This window comes from Asterias amurensis, chromosome 20, assembly GCF_032118995.1.
Source record: "Asterias amurensis chromosome 20, ASM3211899v1".
NCBI lineage: Eukaryota > Metazoa > Echinodermata > Asteroidea > Forcipulatida > Asteriidae > Asterias > Asterias amurensis.
In genome coordinates this window covers 3,517,212-3,537,498 of record NC_092667.1, presented here as the reverse complement: position 1 = coordinate 3,537,498, position 20,287 = coordinate 3,517,212, and the positions used below count along the sequence as shown (strand labels likewise).

The following is a 20,287-nucleotide window of genomic DNA, read 5'->3' as shown; positions in this document are numbered from 1 at the left end:
TACATTACTGTGTTGGGTTTCACGGAAATTAATGATTGTAAAAACATTGATGAGTCTTTGGATGAGTTTTTCATCCGAGATAAATTGTAATGTAATACAAGGCGGTACTTTTTAATGCGAAAAAAAGAAATCTACCTGTCAACCACGATTACACTATATAGGCCTATGAAGAGTGACCAATTCTAAAAGTCTTCCGGAGCCATGAAACTTTGTGCTGACTGAGAATGACATCGTGTTCTGATCTTTTACCCCATCCACCTTGCCACCTACCAACCCCTACCACACGTCAACTTTGCCCAAGTCAGATAGGCAGGGAGCAGTCACGTTAATACACGCAGCGCACGCACACTTCGGGCGCAAAAGTCGGCTTAGGGAGTGTCACACGAGGTATTATTTATACAGGAAACCAGTCCCAGGCAATCCCCATGAAGTTGAGGCGATCAACTTTGAATGTTCACACTTTATTTTTTGGGATCGTAACACATTGTTAGAAAAATGTGTCGTGTGCTACCAAAGTGGTCCTGTAGCACTGTATAGTTGCAGTTAAGAAAGGGAAACCCACTAAATTTCTCTTGCGTAATCTGGCATACCTGGCGCACGACAACCTCTTAATGTGTTTGTACGTACTTTGATGCAGACTGATGCGCATTAGAATTAGATGCGCATTGTCGGATGCGCATTATCGTATGCGCTTACGATAGTTCCTCTATTGATACCATGTAAAAGAGGACTACATGTACGTGTCACTTGCACTTTCCTTCCACGAGTTATAAATATTGCCTCCTTTTATCCAATCTCATCTCCAATGGCCAACCACTCCTTTTGATAAAATTGTTGCCTCATATTAGTTTATTTTATTTATGGGAGGCAATAAAGCCCTTCGACAAACGCGCTCAGGTCAAACTTGAAGTTATATTGCCTTGACCTTGACCAGTCCAATATAAAACTGAACAAACTATTGACTCCGTATATTGACTCCGGGGTAATTAATCAACGAAACTGGCCCGAAGTGTCTCATTAATCCTGTGAATACCAATAAACCATGTCATAAATGCTTCAAAGTAATCCTGATCATGTATTATGACCTTGATTGGTGCTTGTTGAGTACACGGCCGATTGGGCAAGAGTTCACTTCGGCAGCAGAGAGTGCCAACATAAATGGTTACTCCAAAATGATTGGATGTTTGTATGAGAGAGATTGAATGTTGCCAGCTTGGTGTCCATGCTCCCTTGTGGGAGTTTCCCGAGATCACTAAAGACAAGATAGACAGACGTATGCCCTTAATTTTTCAAAGTTTGTGAACCCTTTGTACGAGAGAAATGGATTGGTCTGGTATAGCCAGCGATGGTGGACAAGTGGTACCAATGTCGAGATCATGTTTGAGACTGGTAAAAACCATATCAGTAAGTTTAGATGAGTGAAAATCATAAAATGCATTTAGAGGCACTGGGAACTGTTGGAAATTAGCAAAAAACTTATGTGTATTCAAGAAATGGAGAGCTGTTGATAAAACAATTTTTTTTTTAAATAGACTTCCCCTGAGGTAACGTAGTTTTTGAGAATAATGTCTCACTCCTGAAGCATTTTTCGGCATCTGAAAGCACTCAAACTTGTGAAACATTTGTGGGTTTTTTCTTCCTAAATTATTCTCTTGCAAGTTCGTTGACCAATTTAGTCAAAATTGTCGCAAATTTGTTTATGTATATGTTGAGATACACCAAGTGAGAATATTGGTCTTTGACAACTACCAAAGGTGTCCATACCTTTAAACCGCCGGTCTTAAAATAATAATTGCACGAGACAGATCGTTAGATTTGAGGCCAAGAGTTAATGGTCACCTAAGGGCTTTAATTGCGGGCCAGTTCCAGTAGGAGACTACGGTCAAAACCATTATCAGATAAAGAAACATGTGGTATCTACAATTAGCCATTAGGCCTAAGTAAATACACAAGCCTGCACAACTGGATAAGAAATTGTATTGTCAAACCATTACATTTTTGTTTTACAAGGGAATGTTTTCTTAGCGGCTTGGATAATTGTTTCTTGTGTTATTTTATTGTCAGCGTTAACTTTACAAAAATACAAAACAAGGAAACACAGAATGGACACATACTGATGGAAGGAACTTATTAGAAATGCCGTATAAAAAACCATAGTGGGTAATCACAGTAAATAATAGTATCAACAAATTGTTGTTCTGCAGTGATGATCATCCTTCACCACCCCACATCAACAGTGGGTCCTGCCAGCGGGGAACATCTTCAAGAAATGAAGACCTATAAATAGGGGGCTGGCTTTTATACCCCAGCCCCATCCCCCTACGTAGGTTGCGTGACCCACAACACGATGAACTAATTAATTCACCACAACTTTCGGTAATTAATATGGAGTGTGTATTTAAGAGTAAATTAGTTCCTGTCTTATAATGGTTTTGATACTAATGAGGTTTTTGACGTAGAGGGGTTTAGACTTTGTGATTAGTTGTGTTTATGAAGTCGTTGGAGGGGCTGGGGCTTATCTTGATAAGCTCCAAGTAGTTGGAAGGGGGAAGGAAGGAAGGAAGGAAGGAAGGAGGGAGGGAGGGGACAAATTAGGTAAACCTTCATTGCTGATGTTGATGTTGTTGCTAATGTTGCTGATGTTTCGGTTGTCCTGTCATTGCCTTTTTCGGAGTTGTTGTTTTTGGTGTTGATGTTGTTGTGGCACAGTTGTCTGCCCCTCCCCTTCCCATCTCATCTTGAGATCGTGAAGTAACGAAGAGTCTGAAGTACCACCCAAAATCGTTGATAGAAAAAGAGTAAATTGTTATGTATGAGTGATGACATACACCTAAGCCCTATAGTACAGCAGCTGTCTTGTTGCACATCGTGACGTCACTGATTGATATTCAAGTCACGATTTGAGTGCTCTATGGTTTGTTCGAAAAAATATGTAGAAGTTTCATGTTGATAATTGATTCCCCAACCCGTGATCCAAATTGTATGCATGTTAATTCATTCGTTGCAGAGTGTATTTTGAAACATAGTCAAACCTGAGGCGTTATTCAAACGTCGGCTGCGGCTCAATTTGATATTGAAGCATCGTGTATCATGCACATTGAACCAATTGATGAAGGAGCCGCCGAATCTAGATCACCTGGTTTGGAAAAGGCCCTATAAAATTGTGTGAGTGTGTACATGTATAAAGAGTTACTGTCGTCACCACCTGGGTCGTGTCCCTGCAAGCAATTGCGATAATAAATACTAGTTTCAATACAAACAAAAGTGAACAGACGATTTTTGCCTAAAGTCTCGTTTTGGTAACGTTGATTTAAAGGAAAACACGAGATGATTGAATGAAACATGATAGCTTATGCCTTTTTATAACTATGAGGTGAATTTTCATAAGTGTTGAAAGATTTTGATTCGGGAAATATTTTCTCTGGTTTTTACTAAACTTCACTATAGCCTTCGAGAAATACTCTTAGTGCTAGGGTCGAAGCGTCAGGCATTTTGTTTTGCATTAACACCATATATAGGTCGCTTTTGGTTGCTATGAATACTTTACATACAATAATTCCCAACCATGCCTTTTTATCAGTTCGTCTATTCGGTTTCCGATAGTAGCGAGGCTATAGCTTTCCCACAACTGATTTTGAACGTGACCTCGCCCCTGGCCAGGTCAACTGAAGGGCGCTTTGGTTCAGATGAAACGGATCTCATGATTGGTCGAATAGTAGATCACAAACTTGTTCTGTTCACGCGTGCAGAGCGTGCTGCCATGATGCTAATGGGGCTGGTCGGTATGCGTTTTTCTCATCATAGAGCTCCATGATATAAAAGAGTGGAAAGTTTGGAATAATTTTGTTTAATGGAATTTGAGAGCGTAATTTAACGCGTTAAATAGCCTCAATTGTCAACAAGGTTGTTGTTGTTGACAAGTGAAAGTAGATACCAATATTGTTCAATGGCAGCTTTAATGGTGTATGTTAAAGACACTATGGACACCTTTGCTGACACTGTCAAAGACCAGTATTCTCACTTGGTGTATATCAACATGCATAAAATGACAAGACTCAATTGGTCATCGAAGTTGCAAGAGAATAATGAAAGAAAAACACACTTGTTGCACAATTATTTGTGCTTTCAGATGCCTGAATTAAAGGGCTTCAGGCTTGAAGTCTTTTTCAGATTCAAATATTTAAGTGAGAAACTATCTCTTTAGCAAAAAGTACGTTACTTCAGAGGGAGCCTTTTCGCACAATGTTTTCCACTATCAACAAATCTCCATTGCTCGTTACCAAGTAAGCTTTTATGATAACATTTATTTTGAGTTATTACCAATAGTTTACAATGACTTTAAAGTGGTATTTGTAGGCAGTGTTTTGGGTGGGCGTTGCACGTTTGATGGTAGTGTGACCCTCGTGAATATTTAGTAGGTCAAACTTTGAGCGCAAGAGTCACATGTCTGGTTGTTCTGAGGAAGTTAACTCAGGTCAGGGTTAGTCTGGGTGTCAAGAGTTGGGATGGAGTCAAGCTTCATGGTCTTTGACATTTACCAAAGTGTCCAGTGCATTTAAACCACGGAGCGCATGTCGAAAGAAATGGATCTCGCGCGGAACGAAGAGCATCAAACTCAGCCCCCAAATACTCACGAAAACCCGATAACCCACGGGTGACCCCAAACAGTATGACATCTGGTCAAAACCTGACAGGCTTTGTCAAAATCTGACTATGGTTCAATAACGAATTGCATAAAATAGCGCTTTGAGTTGATAGATTGAATATGCAAATCAAAATGACACCTGTCCTTAAAACACACGTGATCTGATGAATATTCACCGAGTTGACCCCCCAATCACCCCTTACAATAGTGTATATTTGTGAACACCCCAGTCAAAACCTAACCACAAAATCAAAATACTAAAAAAATAGAAATGATGTCATCGCTGATTGTGGTTCAGACACCTCTCCTTCACCCTGATATTATCTCGCCTATCCATCACAGCAAGCCCTTACCGCTGTAACATTGAGTTTTGATTGCAAACAGCCGGAGCTAGCGATGACACAAACTTTCTGAACAAGGACTTTCACTCATCGTAACCCCCCCCCCCCGCCCCTCCACCTCTTCGACAATTGACTCTATTGGTGTTGACAGCAGATCAAATAAAACTCGACGTGTAAGGAACACATTGGGGCGGTGTATTAAGCCGTAGTGGCAAGCGCTTGTCTTGTTTGCTGTACATCTTATTGCAGACACATTACTCATGTGTACACTTTAGATGTGAAACTGTCAGTCAGTAACCCCCCCCGCCCCCCCCCACCCACATAAAATATAATAATCCCTCTGCGAAACTGTTCATTTTCTTAATTAAAGGCGCTGGAAACTATTGGTAAATTACTCGAAATATTTATGAGCATACAAACTTACAAACTTACTTGGGAACGAGCAATGGAGAGCTGTTGATAGTATAAACATTGCGAGAGACGGTTCACTCTGAAGTAAGGTAGTTTTTGAGAAAGAGGTAATTTCTCGCTCAATTAATGCTCAATTAATATTAAAATACATCAGGCCTGATGGGGCCCTTTTTATGAATATGAAAGCCCACAAATTTGTGCAACAAAAGTGTCTTTTCTTGAATTATTCTCTGGCAACTTCGATGACCAATATTGAGTCAAAATTATCACAGATTTTGTATTTTATGCTTATGTTGGGATACACAAAGTGAGAATACTGGTCTTTTACTACAAAATACTAAAATTCGGCAGTGGATGTGGCTATAAATGTCTCTGTAGCCAACTTCGGCATTGGCTTTGGCTATCTGCAGCCAACGGCAATAGCCAAGCGATCGCTCACTTACTTTTTAACGAAATGTCTCAAGATTGAAGGAACCTTTGCCCAGAGAGGATGAGAGCAAAATTCTACATATTTGAATCTTTTAGATTTTCATTCCTCGGCGGCAAAAGCAAAAACTTGAGCTGGTTGTTTGCTTCAAACGTTGAGCTGCTTTGTAAGATCCTGTCACTCTCCAAATTCAGCAATGTAGCAGGGGAAAGCATTTCATCTAAAACGAAATGATGGCACAGTCATCAAACTAAAATACACAAAACACTGGCTTGTTTTAGTAGTAACATCACAAACCATTCTCAAGGTCTAGTTGTGTTGATTTATTTTGTAATGGTATTTCATCTCTGTGGGACCCAGTTCGAATCCCGCTGTAGTGGCAGCAGTTTTGAGAACTTACTGATCATTTGGGTTACCCCTGTCGGGTCCTCCCTACTTCACGGGATGGGGTGCTGCCAATTTTCGAAGAAGTGAAATGTTAATCAACGTAGTTTGAATTGGGTATACTCTCCCTTACGGGGGTGTATACCACCCTCCATTGACGGGGTTATGCTTCAAATTTGAAAAGAAGTTCTATGACACGTTCACAGTCCGTACTGCATTGTTCGGAGACGATGTTTTGTTCAGAGACAATCTTAAAGGCAAGCAACACCCCGTGCCTGACTTTTCTTAAGTTCCTTTTGATGAGTGCAAACTGTCAATTTTGGGGTGTATACCGCCCTCCATTGACGGGGCATGATTCAAACTTGGAAAGAAATACTAACGTTGTCTGACACGTTCACAGCGTGCGGCATTGTTCCGAGATTGTTCCGAGACAATGTTTTGTTCAGAGACAATCTTAAAAGCAAACAACATCCCACCATGTTGTTTGACCTCATGGCTAACTTGTCTTAAAATTCTCCTGTGATGAGAACTACTTCAGCCAACTGTCAATGGGCCTAAGCGGTCTTCGCTATTTGTGTGACGTCATTGGTGGTGGATCTTCACCTTGACCCATTCAAAATGTCACACTGATCGGAGATAATTGATTGGGAGACGTAACGAGAGTAGAGTCCTTCCAAACTTGAATGGTTCCAGATCGATTGGCTGCAGATGTGGACTCTGTGAACTTTTTAGTTTAATTGTCGTGGGACGGATGTGATCTTTGTTGTTTTAAAGCGTAATATTGATGTGGTCTGAATCCTTTTAATCAATTAAGTTTTTCATTCAAGGCGATTAAAGAGTGTATTAATTACAGTCATTGGTTTTTATGAATTAACCGGTCAAGTGATGGCATATCTATACTTCCTCTATTAAACATCTCTTCTTTTCTCGTACGGGTATTGATGGAGAATCATAGAGAAAGGCCCTTATGGTTGCATCAGTGTTGTTTTTTGAAGGGATGTTCACATTTCGCCTTAGTTTTAAGAAACATAATTTTTTAGAGCTTCGTTAGTGCTGTGAAAATAATATCCCCTTTTTATAGTTATTGAATACATTATCTTAAACTTACCTTCGTGGAAAACACGTACAATCAGATTGACGATACCAAACTCTGACTGGAAAATGAGTTCAAGATCAAACTGAATTTGCCCTTGGTGTCCCATTTTAACGACCTAATAATTAGAAATATTTCAAAGAGGGATTACTCTGTACATGTATGTGATTATAGGATTATGGTTCACACGAATATGTGTTCCATTAATTGAACCATGGCCTGGAATTATTCGACGACTCTTTGGTGACTTGTTTGTTAAATGCATTCATGAAAACAAACACCTTTTCAGGGAGAGGGGGGAAGTTTGGAAGAAAGACGGTTCTCTAAGAACAAACTCTACGTGGCAAGTAGATACACACCATGGTATGTACCGCAAACCAAAAATATAGTGATACCTCACCATGCAATGCCTCAAATCTTTTATCTATAGATAATGTTACCAGTTTGAGCCAATTCGTCATCTTCGTCATGCTCCCTGTATACACAATGCCAATTTCTATTACGGATTCTGTGCACAGACTAAAGGGCCAGACTATTCTAAGGCAGTATCCGAATTGGCGGCTACATCTACGGCTACGGCTATTGCTATGGGTGTTACTAAGGACGTCATATACCTCAACGCATGATGACGCGGACAACTAGCCATAGCCATATAGCTGTAGCCTATTCGGACACTAACCTTCATGCCACGCTATTTTTGAATGTCAATATCATATTCTACGTTACGTCCGATTTGAGTGACCATCACATGGCCATGAAGTATAGCACCAATGTTGTTTGTTTATACAAATGGTAATCACATAGCATATTGACAAATCACTTTACACCTGACTGAATAATGACGACTGCATAATTAATTGGAGTTCGTCCTTCACCCGGTTGGGGTTTATGGGTATCATGTACTCTACACATTCACGTTTCTGTATTCATCTGCTGTTTTGATGTCCTTATAGTTTCGTTCTCCATATTATTATAGATCATAAAGTTTGATTAATCATAATCAACCAGATGCACGATACGATTCAGTGGTGAGGGTTTGACATATTTCACCAGGAAATTATTTGAAATAAATTTAAAGCATCCTTCACATTAGCTTTTTAAACAGAACTTAATAAAAACAGGCTGGTCTGTAATATAGCGCAGTTTCAGTCAAGGACAAATATGGTTACGTGAAGTCTTTGTTTACTATCAGAGTGACCTTGTCCTCTCCAGTGCCTTTATGGCAGGCAAGATGCGATACACTGGTCATTTAGGACTTGTTTTACATTCTGTGTCATACTACTCTCTAAATGCAAAAGAGTGAAAAACACCACTCTTTACATTTCGAGCTGGCTCTTCAAAAAGAGTGGTGGTTATTTCACTCTTTTAGATGGGTTTCACTCCAGGACAGAGTGAAAAATCACTCCAAAAGATGCAAACTTCAATCTAAAAAGAGTGGAAGACCACTCGAAAAAGAGTTGTTCTTCATATCGGCTCTTTTACATTAAGAGAGTACTTTCTTACTTAGGACAAGCTGCTTAGGACAAGGTGTCCCTTGGCCTCCTTGGATAACCGTCCCCATTAAAAAAACGTTTGTAGCTAGTTGCTCAGCCTCACGAAGTTGAATTTGTACATCTTCCTTGACTTGATAATGTCCATATAAATACAAGGGTTATAAAATTACAGCTGAACAAGTTTTGAAATGTAGGCCCGCATACCCCTTCTTTCTTTCATCAAACAGAGCAATATCCACAAATTACAGGGTTAGTGTATTAATATTAGCTTCCATATGGAGCTGTGCACACATTGTGCCTGCAGCAAGTCCAGGCTCTGTTTTAATGTGATGTCACAGTTTACACTAGGTTCCGTCGACTTTGTTGTTTGGTGTTCTTTGCATGCGTTTCGAGTGAACACTATGATCCATCGTTTAAAAAAATGTATGCGAATCTTTGTGACAGTTTTCACTTTCTGAGAACATTATTTGTTATGGCTGTGGCTGCTCAATAAAGACCTATTCTCTAATGCTGTCGCTGTAGCCACATAGCCACTGGTTCTGGCTACCTCATCAATAGCCAATGTACCTGCGTAAAGTCCGGCACCTTGTCTTGATTATTAATTTAGTCACGTTACCCGACCGAGCTCGAGGGGATATCCGATTGGGTCCACCTCAAACGTATGAAGAAGTAACGCGCAGGAAATCTTATCTGACATGCAAGCGCTGTTTGTTAACCCTAATCGAGATCTGCAATCTTAAGTTCGGAAAAAACAGCGAGCAAGAAAAACTTTCACAATACAAAGCGGTTAAAACTCTGAACAGTTTTAAAGAAGTAACATGCAGTCGTGTGGGTTTGACTGTACTATGGCCCTATTACTGTGGTCGTTTTGTAAATGTTACAAAATGTGCAGCTTATGACCTTTTTGTTAGTACAGTTTGGTCAGGGTAATTACCTATTTGGGAGGGATTTACAGTGATGCGTACTCTAAATCAATCTCATGTAAACACAAAGTTCCGTTGGTTTTAAAATTGTAGACTTTTTGTTTTACAACAGACCACTCAAAACGTCAAGAAAAACTCAAGTTCCTCTTCGAACCACACATCCTATTGTGTCACCGCAAACCTACATCCCATTGTTCCCTTTTCACCAAGCACACCTTCAAATAATCTTGACCGTTTTTAGTCTTTCTTCTATCTATTATGTGTATGTACATGGAGGAAGAACAAGTATTTGTCATTTCTTTAAATGGCCTCACGGTTTGACCCTTGCAGAGTCTTTCTCAAAGGCTAAAATCAAAATGCTGGTTGGACAATACTGTTTGGATTACAACACTATCTCTGACCGTTGTGTGGTCTGTTTTTTATAAAAGAGAGAGCTTTAAAAATGATATCTGGGACTGATTATTGGGTTAACGGTCTCTTGATTCGAAATCATTGACCTGGAATAAGTGTGGGTTGAAAGCTGACCGGTATCCCTAGAGTTACGGCATGGGTGCTTCGGTCAAAGTGCGGTCAATGACCGTCACTTAAAGGGAAAATATACCTTTGGTTTTGCGTACTGTTTGATTGTTTTATTCTTTATATAAATGTAGATGTATCATAAAACTAGCATGTGAAAATTTCATTTCGATTTCGATATCTTTTGAGATATCATTGTCCTTAATTTTTGTTGTAACAACCGACAATTTCTAGGTTTTCAGATTGTTTTCTCGAACTTAAGATTACATCATTTCACATGGGGAATATTTCACACAAATGGTGGTTTCAGTATGTAATCTTCATAATCAGTAAGCTTTCAGACTACAACAAAACAGTTGTTTCAATAACAATAATAACATGCATTTATATAGCGCTTAATACCAGGTTTCTAAGCGGTTTTTTTTTTACTGTAAAATACCTTTAAATAAGTAAATAAATACTTCCAAACAGGGAAATGAGACTTTATGAGAATACCTTATATTATATACCTTTTGGATATTGGACAGCTTTCTCGATTTCCTCTGTATAAGGGGGAAAACCTTGAAGATTGTCCCTGTCGATAATCGAAATACTTCCCGCTGCAAAAGCTAACATCCTGCGTGAAATTCCTCTCCTTGTATTTTACCTCTCAGATTTAACCTACCACTATCGCCCTAGACCTGAAAAACCACAAGCAAAAGGTGGAATGATACGACCCTGATAAAAAATGTCATAACCCTGATAAAAAATACTACGAGATAATGACGAAGTGTCACACTGATGGTGCAACTTCTGACCCAAAGGCAGGATGTCCGAAAAGGTCTGACAAGGTCTGCAGAGGGAAAACAAAACCATTACTAGTGAGTTTGACAAACTAATGACCATAGCAAAGGTTATCACAATATGATTTAATTTGCATGACCCAGTTTAAATTACTTACTTTTCGGATTTGTTTGATATCTAATCACGACATCTCTCGATTCCAACATTCTCTCAAAACCCATCTCTTCAGATTGGCCTTTGCAGATATAGAGTGAAATTTTCTTCTTGTTCTTTGACCAGCGCCTTTGAATGTTCTACAGATTTAGTGCGCTTTAAAAATGCTGTATTATTATTATTATTAATCTGTAAATGGTGAAATTACCACTATAGGTAAAAGTTAACCCGTATTGTGTCTGTAAACCGTTGTGTTTGAAATGTCCTTTTTCGATCTCCGCTTTGGATCAAGATGGATCAAGATTCCATAATAAGATAGAAACCTTATTTGAATTATATGTTTCTCTGCCTCCTTTAGTTGAAGTTGGACTAAAATCTAATTTTCAAAACATTTTGAACTAAAACTGTTGCATCTCTCATTAGTGTGGCCGTAAGATGTGAACTCTATCTGAACTCTGTTGAACATATCTCATAATTCCATTTTGTAATCGATTGCACACTTTGCCTTTTCCAATGTCTAATTCTAGCCCGACTTTGATTTTTAATTGCGAAATAAACTCATTCCACACGCTGTGGTAGATAATTCACCCAACGGTCAGGGACGTTTGAAGATCAATTAAATAGTCGAGACAAAAAAAAGCACACAATGGTTTGACGCTCATCTCCAAATAAAGAGATACCTCTTTTGAGTTGAAGATCTCTTAATCCATAGTGTGAGGCCAAATAAAACAAAAACACAAAATTACTTCCTGTCTTTAATATAGGGATACGAGTGTGGTGTTTTTGTTTATCCTATAAACCAAGGTACATGGTTGAAATGGCTTTTATGTTAAATGGGATTTTGCCTGTGAACAGAATCAAAAGATTTACAATTTCTATGAAACTGTTTTTATCAGGAATACGTGCGAGATGCTTTTGTGTATCTTGTTGTCCCCTATAAACCAAGGTACATGGATGAAATGGTTAAATGGGATTTTGTTTGTGTACAGAATCAAGAGATTTACTATTTCTATGTCTGTATTAGTTAGATGTCCTTTTTCAATTAAAGAAATGCATTTCATTAGCGCGGTTGTGGTTGTCAGTCGGGGACGCTAGTATAATCAATTATTTGTTCTCTGTGGCCTCAACTAGATTAAGTCCTTGATGAGGATACATCGGAGGTTTAAGAATCAATACCACCCAAAAGGAAGAAGAATAATGGGACTGTCTTTTGTGAGGACAGACGACTCGTCTTCCTATTGTCTCCAAGGTTAGCGGGACTGTCCGGTAACCCTGGCCCGGCTTAGCGGCCAATTCAACGGCGTGGCGTCTCTTGGACTCATCGCATTGCAATGCTTCTCTCTCGGAGTAAACGCTGTTTTCAGTTTTACGTCTTTGTCATTGCTCGGTCGATGGGTCTGACGTGATTTGAAAGGAAGGTTATTGTTGTAATGAACTTGTTTCAAAAATATAAGGTTGGATATTTTAAGATGGTCAAAAGGTTAAAGCCTTTTTTGTTTCCTTTTTTTTTTTCTTTTTACATTTTTACATTTAAGAATTTTTGTTTGAAAAACCGAATCGTTTCACTGATGTTTTTAAAAGGAAACGGGACTATGCGCGCTTTAAAAAAATTCTATTTGTTTTAAAGACGAGATGTTCAACTGTCATTACTTTACAATTTAGGACCATCATTACTTGGTGGAACACTGCATAGCTTTTGATAGTATAAAACATTGTTAGACTAACAACCCCCGTTGAAGTAGTTTTCGAGAAAGTATTTCACAAAATTATTTGACTCCGAGAAGGCCAGGCATGATCGCTTTCTCAGGCATCTGGAAAGGTGTTTTTTTTCTGTCATTATTTTCTCGCAACTTCGATGATCGATTGAGCCCAAATTTTCACAGGTTTGTCACTTTATGAATTGGTATACACCAAGTGAGGATAAGAAAGGATAAGATAAGAACTGTATTTTATCCCATTCTGGGGAAATTAAAACTAGTCTTTATTTAGTACAGACAAAAACACTTAAAGTTTAGAACAATAAACAAACAAATTGATTGAACAGATACAATCAAAAATTGATATCAAAATAATGTTTAAGGTAGGATTAAAAAATTCAAAACACTGATCTATATTACAAGGTTAAATATTCAAAAGAGTACTCAAATCATTGTAAAAACAAATTGCAGCTGGGACAAACGAGTTGTTAACATTTGTTGTAGAGTTGTGTTCTAATTCTCCGTTGCAAAAGGCGACCCCTCGACAACTTTTAGGATTGGTCAAGACAAGACAAGATACTGGTCTTTGACATTTGTACTTTTGCCTAATCTGTGATGGCCTTCCCGATGACAACCAAAACGTGTTTTCTGACCAGCACTTTGTATATCAATACAAATGTTGTGATGGTAATAAATGCTGGTTGCAATTACAAAGAAGGTCAAGTGATACCAAATCCCTATCTCAGGTCAGGTTCCGGGCATTTTGGATTTCGGAACCCGGAGTTGATCCGTGTTTACAGCAAGAGCACTTGAGATGTCCGTGTTTCTCACTGGGCTGGTGTAGTCCCTATAGTGCAGTTTGACCTTGTTTTAAAATACACTCTTACTATTTGTGTGCGATGATACCTCTGAAGTATGTGTTGTTTGGCACTTGGAAGGACTTGAAAATCCGGATTAGTATAACATGACCCTGGACTATAAACCTCGGAGTCCGGATCAAATATTGTTTTAGGCTCAGTAAAATTACTCATCCTGACTCAGATCCAGGTCCATATTTCATGGAGCTTGTTAAGGGTCCTCAGCGGTTGGTAATGACTCTAAAATTAGTATCAATAAAAGTACAGTAGCTTTGGGTAGTTAAATGCATTTTGAGAAACATTTCACCTTGAAGTACTAAAGTGGAAGAATGTATCACTTTCTAACCTATGATAAAACAAGAAGGCATACAGCAGCTTTTGGGTAAAAAAAAATGCATTTTGAGAAACATACGATTATTGACAAATAAATCACTTCATCCCCAAGATAAGAAGTACAGCAGCTTTTGGGTAGTTTAAAGGCAGTGGACACTATTGGTAATTACTCGAAATAATTATCAGCATAAAACCTCACTTGGTAACGAGTAATGGGGAGAGGTTGATAGTACAAAACATTATGAGAAATGGCTCCCTCTGTAATGACGTAGTTTTCGAGAAAGAAGTAATTTTCCACGAAGTTGATTTCGAGACCTCAATTTAAGAACTTGAGGTCTCGAAATCAACCATCTAAACGCACACAACTTCGTGTGACAAGGGTGTTTTTTCATTTCATTATTATCTCGCAACTTCGACGACCAATACAGCTCAAATTTGCATAGGTTTGTTATTTCATGCATGCGTTGAGATACACCAAGTGACAAGACTGGTCTTTAACAATTACCAAAAGTGTGCACTGCCTTGAATGCATTTTGAGAAAGATTTCATTTTGAAGTACTACGATTATGGAAAAAGAAATAACTTTTTATCCAACAACAATTGAATATAAGAAGCGTTACTGCCGTAACGCTTTCCAGATTGTGTGTATTTCTAAAGGAATAATACTTCTTGCGGGAACGTAATATTCACTCCGGATTCTCGATGATATATCACAAACGTGACCAAATAAAGAGAAATTTTCACAGGTTAATTTTATTGTGTACAACTTACCAAATTATGCTTACTAGAATAAGGTTACCAGCCAAAATACAATGTCACATGCACAATCTTTGACCGGGTACCCTGCTAATTTGCTTAAAGCACAGAACTGAATGTCGATTTTTTTTATTTCTTCTGTTTATCATTGCATGTGTTTTAATCACGTATAAGTACAGGAAAGTTTCCTGTTAAACGGTTTAATTATAACCAGCATTAAAGAGGGAAAAGTAATAGAGATTCGTGTCCTCAGTAACTCTCTGTTGTCTCTGACCCAAATCAAACAAACCGAAGTGGTAAGTAACCTAGTTTTGCAGTTGTTGAAACAAGGTCAACATAATGACGATGTTGTTTATTTGGTATTGGTCCATAAACTAGATTAACTGGGGATAGTATCCGCCCCTAGGAGGGGAAATAAAGTGAATTTATAGGAAGTAAATTGGTGATTGGGAGAGTGGTCCTCAAGTGTTACGTTTTTGTTTGTTTGGTTTTTTTCTGGGGCTGGGGCAGAGGGGTTTAGTCGACCGAAAGTCAGTTAGGTTTTGTATGGAAAATTAGGGAGTGGTAACTAGTATAAGGCCGTATCAGATTTGGCGTCTACATCTACGGCTATACGGCTGTTGCCACCAAGGGTGTTGCTCTGGTGTGTCTGATCAGCAGAGTGTGGCAAGACACTTAACCATTGCTTCGTCCTTCGGATGGGACGTAAAGCCGTTGGTCCCATGTGTTGTGTAACGCATGTAAAAGAACCCAGTGCAGTTTTCGCAAAGAGAAGGGGTTCGCCCGGTGTTACTGGCTGTGGCTGCTGTATGCGCCGTAGCACCTTGTAAACCCTTAAAAGGTGCTAAATAATTGGGTCTCAAAATTCATCACTGCAAATACCTATCTTTCTGAAAGTTTGTATATAGGCCTACTCAGCGCCTTGAGTACTTTGTTTGGTAGATACGTGCACTATATAAGACTTCGATATTATTATTATTATTAAGGACGTCCTATACATCACCGCTTGATGACGCGGAGATCTAGATGTAGCCGTGGCTGTAGCCGTCAATTCGGGCTGGCCTTGTCGTAAACTTGGATGACTTTTGGACCAGTCGGTAACCACGATGCATGTTCTCATGCGATTTCACTGCTCTCGCCAAAGCAGAATAGTCTCGCTAGAGACTATTTTGCGAGAGAGCTTTGACGACTTGTACACAAGTCTAATAAACATAATTTCGTGTTTTTTTTTTCCACATTATGGATGGTTTTTATTGTGTGTTTTTTTTCTTTTCATAACAACTGATTGATTGTGATAAATGTTGTATCGTAGAAACTAGTAATGTATACCCGAGTGATTGATTGAGATTTCTATTCTAATGGTGAAAGTAGTGCTTTTGTTCGTCTCCATTGTACTGTCATGTTGACGTTTAAAACCATAGCTATACATAGCGCCATAACCCGTGTATTGCAAATCTCGTACAAATGTCATAAACATCAACATGTATATAATAGCATTTGGATTGTTCAAGAATCACAAAATACTAAGCTTTTACCGAGTTTGAAATGAACCGTAAAGATCATTGAGAGAAAAGTAAACCGTACAGACTCGAAATGTTTGATTCATCGCCTTTTGTTGTTAAACGTCAAACAATTACAAGTTTCCAGTAATAATTTTGAGGGTTTGGCGCCAAACGTACTCAGGTCAACCAAGGGTGAAGAACACACACACACGCTTGTCTGTAATTTTCATTGGTGGATCAACATTTTGAGGAGCCAGCAATTTTTACGAGCCACGCTCGATTGTCACGCCTGGTTGAGCTGACAACAGAATGTATTATTATGATGTTATAATCCGTGAATTATTAGAGAGATAACAAAGTGTCCTTTTGACAGTGGCGCCACTGCTTAACAAATTAAATATTACAGGGTTAAACTTGTTTTGAAGAGAATTGAATAATCTGTACTTTTTTTTTTTTTACCTGGGTGGCCCCAACAGTTTTCAGAGAATTCTTCTCATTTGGGAGCCGATGAATTATGATTAGTTATTGATGATTGATTGGTGAAAAAACATATGATCAAAAACATTTGGTTAAAAAAAATCAATGTTAGTCTGGAGTTTGATTGACAAACTGTTCAACGTAAAACGCGAAGATGTGGCGCGGAGCACAGGATCAGCTGAGGGCGCCCTACTCAAATGACGTCATGTGTACGAGGTCTATTTATGAACATCAGTTTTGACAACGATGTACTTCAGTTATCTTGGTTGACAAAAAAGTACATATGTAGGAAACAACAAGTTTCTTCACCGCTTTATGTCTTATCGTCATTCAAGGAAAGTCAATTTGACCAGAAGTTTGTGGTTACAAACAACCCCAGCATGTGTACTTTATCTCAAAACCACCCTTTATATCACATTAATTGTTACTTTTTAAAATCCTGACTGACGTGGTCAATCAATACCGGGGCTCTCCGCGCCGGACAACGGCGGCAGTGCTTGCGCTTCCACGCTGCCGACCAACACTTTGACCGGACTTTTGTCGCTTAATCCTCGGTCTTTATTCCATCCGCCACCTTGCAATCAACAGATTATAAAAGTTGTTTTCTGTTCGTCTATACAGCCCGTTAACTGTGTACACGACAGCTCTATATATTATTCATAGATTATTGTTGTTAAGGCCTGATGGGTCGGTTTGTTCATGTTGGAACTTGTAAAAGGGGATTTAGCATCAACAAAGAACTGTCATTAAACCGTGGTTAATTAGCTCGGCGTAATGGGAAACAGTTTCGTGTCGTGACACGTTTATGCATTTATAAAGGCATATCTCATCGATGTCCAAGGTTAACTATTCTGCATTATAAAGTTACGACTGATTCGAGCTTAGTGCAGGCTTGTATTCCTCGTTTTTGAAAGGGCAAGGGCACTTATTCAATATATACTTGGGCACCCTAAAGTGTGAGGGAATTGTAAATTTCTACTGGAGCATTTCATGGAGGCAGTTGCCTTTGTTGTTTTGTCTGTCTCCCCTGAACAGCATCATAAAAAGTAAACTCCACTATAATTCCAAAACTCATTAATGATCTACCCGCAAATGAGATTTGTCCTTGTTTGAGTGGAACTACCATGTCTGACCATGGGCTAGCCAAGACATGACCAAGACATGAACCACGCAACACATGTTTACGATTTAAAAAGAGTGTCCTTTGGAAATGATTGCATTGTATAGGCGACGTGTATACAGTGTTTATTAGTCTAGGCTTTTCGCAGTATTGACATTTGATTTTCACACCGAAATCATTAAGTTTTGTAAACATTTACACTGCCCCCACACGACGAACACAATAAGTTGTCCTTTTGTTGCGATTCGTAAAACTGATTATGGAGTGAAAAGTTCTAATTACATTATACGCAGTAAATTATATTTAAAGGGAGGGTTTGTAATTAATCCAAATTAATGACGGTAAAGACTTACTTGGTAAGAACATAGAGAAAGGACCAAAGCTCAATGGTAAGAAGTACTGCAGCTGTTAAACATGTTTAACATTTCTGGAGAAATATATGTATTGTACTTGTAAATACATGCATAATTAACACCATTGCTGTCACATAAATTATTGATACGAAAAAGAATCAAGATTTACAGCTAAGGTTGTTGAAATTTCTGCAAAAAAACAACTACATTGGTGATATTTTAACACCCCATGATGTTTGTTTGGTTCTCTGTTCGGTGTTTATATGTGACAACACCCATGTCATAACACCCCAGTTTTTTTCAGTGTATATGTGGACCTGCTGTGAAGACAACGATCGCGAACATAAAAATAGGAGGACACTTTGGTGGTACAAATACAAGAGTTTTACAAACCCAATATCGAGAGCGCTTCGACAAGTTTTGACAGTACACTCATTTCACCCGCTCCTGTTAAGCGGTCGGAATGTATCTTTAAACAAATCCATTGATACTGTATTTTTTCTGCAAGTCTTTGTTCCGGATTTAATAATATTACACTCGCTATGTCAAAGTTATGACACGTCAATCAAACTATTTCATTTTGGAATAAACAACTTGGTGAATTCCCGGTAGTGTCCATATTATTTATTTGTATTTGACTTTAAGCCCTGTGTAATAATAATAATAGTGTATTTACTGGGGTTCGACCTGTTATGAGTGAGCTTTACAACTGTTTACTGTGAGTCACTAAGTACACATAAAATGATTCAACGATAGTGCTATCCGTGGTCCTTGCTTCATGATTGGGGTGAATATTCTGTTATTGCAATGTTAAAGTGGAGGTGGAACTTCTTTTTTTGTCCATGGTTAGAGGGTGAGATTTCTTGAAGAGTAAATTGCTTAACTTTTCAAAACATATTCCAGCCAACCTGATCGAGAATAGAATGAACTGTTGCACACCCATTCTCAAATATGCATCCATGTGGAGACATCTTTTGTTCTTTCCATTGTCCCTGTACTTAAGATTTTTCCAATAGACTTTGTACACAAAATTTCCCGTGGAGCACCCCGGTCTTTTGAATTCCCCTATGTAGTCATGTTTTTCCCCGTTTTTTTTTTTGTTTTGTCATTGGTCTCTAATTAGATGCCGAATATGGGGACATTGCTTACCAACCTATCACTGCAAAATATAGGGTGTTGAAATCTGGTATTTTATACCGAACAAAGAATCAAAATTAACATCATTGGGGTGTTAAAAGAAATAAGTGTTAATTTAACACTAATGGTGTACATGTTGATTCCTTTTTGGGTATCTGTAGTGACAACACTCATGGTGTCAATTTAACACCCAGTGTTTTTGCATTATGTGGTGTTTTTGCATTATGTGGTGTAAATGTCCCTGACGTTTCGACCCTGGCAGCAGACTCTATTCTTCATTTCCCGATTGAATATTGACTGCATAAAAGACCATGTCTCACTGTCACTGAATGTTTGTGCATGAATACTGATACAGTGACATGATTACAAAGCCTTATTTACTTCTTGCAAAGCATTAGTCACTCTTGATGTCGATAAACATATTTCGCAATCGCAGGTAATGTATTTAACGCAGAGGTGTAGCTATTTTAGTTAATCATAAACAAGTTTTGATTGAATGGCAGTGAAATTACGATTGGCTGACGTGATGCATATCCTTTTGTGATTCAATTTGAGCAAAATATGTCCCCAAACATTCTTATCAAAATATAACGAACGAAGATATTGACGAACTAGGGAGACCGCCAACATGGGGCTAGTTAGCTCAGTTGGTAGAGCGCCGGTGTCGTAATGCAATATGTCCTCTATGCAATACTATCAGGAGCGCATTATTGCATATGCAATAATGTCCGCCGGACGGTTTTGCATATGCAATCGTGTCCGCCCGGACGCTGCTGCATAATGCAATTGTGTCCGCCCCCGTGCACAAACGTCCTTGCAGTAAATTAAATGCCCATGGTCGACGGAACACGTTCGCCATTTTTTACAAGCTAAGTGCATGTCATGA

At 38.7% G+C, this 20,287-nt stretch overlaps 1 protein-coding gene across 2 annotated transcripts in view; it reads left to right on the top strand.

The window, feature by feature from the left end:
• Positions 1–20,287, top strand: part of LOC139952181 (microcephalin-like) — a 172,598-nt gene that overhangs the window by 44,655 nt on the left and 107,656 nt on the right. The gene's annotated exons all lie outside the window — the stretch shown is intronic.